Raw genomic sequence first — 3790 nt, forward strand, 5'->3', positions numbered from 1 at the left:
AGAGGATGAGATGGTTGGATAGTGTTTTCGAGGTTACCAGCATGAGTTTGACCAAACTGCGGGAGGTAGTGGAGGACAGAGGTGCCTGGCGTGCTCTGGTCCATGGGGTCACGAAGAGTCGGACACGACTAAACGACTAAACAACAACAACAACAACCCTATCCACAAATGTTTACGTAAGATTCTTATATATGCATACAGTGGTACCTCGGGGTACGCTTCAGGTTACATACACTTCAGGTTACACAGGTTACACTTCAGGTTACTAACCCAGAAATAGTGCTTCAGGTTAAGAACTTTGCTTCAGGATAAGAACAGAAATCGGGCTCCAGCGGCAGCAGGAGGCCCCATTAGCTAAAGTGGTGCTTCAGCTTAAGAACAGTTTCAGGTTAAGAACGGACCTCCTGAACGAATTAAGTACTTAACCTGAGGTACCACTGTATAAGGCTAACAGAGCAGGGTTAGCAGAGTCTGTAACCTGAAGCATATGTAACCTGAAGCGTATGTAATCCAAGGTACCACTGTACTGTGATATGCTTAGGGCCTGGAAGCAAATGTGTTTATAGGAACACCATATGCCTGAAATTTGAAATGCTTCCCTGTTCTCTTGTTTTTATTATGTATTTTGTGTTCTCATTTTTTATGTTGTGAACTGCCCTCTGATCTTTGGATGAAGGGTGGTATGCAAATTTTAAGAAGAAGAAGAAGAAGCCCAGCTTCGGCTGGGGAGGGCAGGATATAAATAATAAAAAATATTATTATTTTATTATGGGAGGATGTGCAATTATTTTGATTTTTTTAATTTAAAAAAGTCCTAGAGGTTGTATCCAACTAACTCAGAGAAGGCCCATTAGCATTAATGAACATAAATTAGTCATGTCTAAAGTTCTGTGAGCCTATTTTGAGGAGGGCTAACCCCAGGGAGGCTCACCTGGCGCCTTAGAGATATATCTTTGGGCACCAGGCAAAAACATTCCTCTTCTCCCAGGCCTTTGGCTAATTAAACAATCTACAGCCTTTAAAACTGTGGAGGGGGTATTATTTTGTTTGCTATTATGTTATGTAGCTTTGTGTTTTTCTATTGCAAACCAAAATGTGATCTCCGGTGAAGGGCAGTCTAGAAATTGAATAAATAACAAATGCAGTGGTACCTCGGGTCACAGACACTTCAGGTTACAGACTCTGCTAACCCAGAAATAGTACCTTGGGTTAAGAACTTTACCTCAGGATGAGAACAGAAATCATGCAGCGGCAGCGGGAGGCCCCATTAGCTAAAGTGGTACCTCAGGTTAAGAACAGTTTCAGGTTAAGAACGGACCTCTGGAACCTGTAATAAAAATAACCACGCTGGATACAACTTGTGCTTCCCAAGATGTGGCCATCTGCTTTTAAAGAAAGGACAGGGGCAGTGAACACAACTTGTACCTTCCCTGTACCCAAACCACGTTGTTGTGTCTCTTAAAACCCACCCGCAGCTTCCCACCCAAGACAATTTGCTCGGAAAAGAAACCACCAGACACAAAGGTTCAGATCCAAAACAAGCTTTATTCTGCTTTGGAATTTGGGGCTAACATAATATCACGGAGCCCCTTGACAGTCGGGGGGGAGACCCATCCATGCTCTGCCAGCGGTGGAGGAGGAGAGGAGACCGAGTCCATCATGGAAGGGAATCAGCAGACGTTCTGCCCCACCTCACTTTGTCTTCTCAGCAACCTTGGGAAGCTTGGGAGCCTCAAAAGGACGCTCAGGAAGTTCTGGAAAAAAAACCACACACATGTGAACCGGGGAGAAGCACAAAAGGCCAGAGGCCCAGAAAGGAAGCAGGTTCCTTGGGCAGCAAGGTGTCAGAGCAGCATTTGCCAACCTGGTGCACTGCTGATGTTTTGGACTACAACTTCCATCGGCCTCTGCCAGCTTCTTGGCGAAGTCATGGGAGTATATAGAGTCTGCCTTGCCTGTCCTCCCTGCCTGCTTCTAGCTAGCCTGCTCCCCTCAGGTGCAGTGAAGGATGTTGTCCTATTGTCAATGTTGAAGTGAGGTTCAGCTGCCAGCTTCCTCAGGACCCCAGGGGAGACTCTCATCCAGGAGAACCAGGGCATTCTGCCTCAATGTCCTTGCGCTAGGTAGTCTCAAGTCCGGGGTTTCTGTGCCTTCCCGCCATAGCACCAGAGGGCTATGTAAACCTAGCTTGCAGGAGCTCCCTCCATGGCGTTATCCAACAGAGATTGAGGAGAACCACTTAAGGATAGCCTCTGCCAGAGAGGCATGTACTCAAAACCTCCTCTGGCTCTGCAGAGGAGCTTATTTAGATGACTTGCTTGCCCTGCCCAGCACATCCCCTGGGCATCTCCCTCCCTCTCTGTGAGGCTCCCTGCCTCACCACCCTGAGGGCCAACAACTCAGCTCCTTCCTTCCTCTCTGGCAGGTGAATGTCTTGCCTTGCCCCTTCTCCCACTGGTGGAGCCTCTAAGGGGTGTTCAGCTGCGGTCTCCCCAGGAGTCAAAGCTTGGTTGGTTTCTGGTGGCACAGATCAAGACCTACTCAAAGGGACAGGTGCCCGCAATGGACCAGAAGATTCCTGGCGCCTGGTGGTGTGTTTGTAGGCAGAGAGGTGCTTTTCAGTTCTTTCCGAGTTCTTTTGGTGTTCCACAAGTCTCAACTGAGAAAACTTTCCTTTGTTTATCGTACAGCGTACGTTTCGCCCCGTCTTCTAGAGAGCATTCTTTTATTTACAACATTTCTATCCCATGTTTTGCAGTGCTACATCCTCGCAAGGCAGCTCCCAGGTATAGTGGAGAATAATACAATAAAAGTGGAAACGAAACATTCAACACTCAACCCTATGAGGCCAGCATAGGACAAGAGAGGTTAATTGGGGAAGGCTAAGAAAGACAAATAAGCCTTAAATGAGCTCATTTAAAAGCAACCAGAGATGTTCTGTATGTTTTTGTTAGAAGTACATTCCGTGTCCGTACAGCAGCTTTCTCTGATCTGCTGGGCCCCCCATATGTTTCGGACTACAACATCCATCACCCCCAGTTCTCAAGGATGATGGGATTTGTAGTCCAAGACATCTGGAAGAAACCAGGCTGGGGAAAGCTGGTGTACGGTGATGCTGTTTTCATCAAACCACCGGTCTTACCTTTGAACCCGAAAAGCAAATTCTTCAAGGGCCTTAGGAAACTCTTCACTGTATTCACAAAACAGTCCCAGAGAGAACCCTGACCCGAACACGAACTAAAGCAGCAACTACACATCTTGGCAGCTTCCTGGATTCACCTGCTTTGGAGAAATGGGGGTGAAATGTATCAATGCGGCCTTAAGGCAGACAAGGTGCAAAAAGGCCTGTGGCATTCTCCCTCCTCCCTAGAATTCCCTGCTATGTTAACTAGCCTTGTATCTTTGTGTTTAACAGAAGGCCTGCATGCTGAAATGAAGCATCACTTCACCTGTGAGCTGGGAAAAGCTTCACTTGGTTTCTTTCTGCCTATGGGCTGCTGTTTGATGTACAGGGGCTGAGCTGTTAAAAAGTCGACCAGGCTATTTTTCACCTTACCGCTTTCCTAACACCCATGCGCTGCTGTATTGATTTGATAGAGAGCAAGGGAGAAAAGCTGACCCTGCTAAACTTTGCTCCGCTTCAGAAGATTTTGCCCTCTAACTTTTGTTCTAGGGAAATGCCTCTTAAAAGTGATCTTCAGTCCAGTAAATGGTTTACACGGGAACCATTTAAGGCGAACAGCTCATCCTATGTTTCTTTGCTCAGAATTAACCCCGGCAGTGTTCAGTA

At 46.8% G+C, this 3790-nt stretch overlaps 1 long non-coding RNA gene across 1 annotated transcript; it reads right to left on the reverse strand.

The window, feature by feature from the left end:
- Positions 1-1525: 1525 nt before the first annotated feature.
- On the reverse strand, positions 1526-3433 carry LOC128409188 (uncharacterized). The gene is made up of 2 exons (XR_008329195.1): positions 3143-3433; positions 1526-1754 (listed from the first exon to the last, which is right to left on the reverse strand). It is a non-coding gene; the product is annotated as an uncharacterized LOC128409188 (long non-coding RNA).
- Positions 3434-3790: the final 357 nt, after the last annotated feature.

The sequence above is a fragment of the Podarcis raffonei genome, chromosome 2, assembly GCF_027172205.1.
Source record: "Podarcis raffonei isolate rPodRaf1 chromosome 2, rPodRaf1.pri, whole genome shotgun sequence".
In the NCBI taxonomy this organism is placed as follows: domain Eukaryota; kingdom Metazoa; phylum Chordata; class Lepidosauria; order Squamata; family Lacertidae; genus Podarcis; species Podarcis raffonei.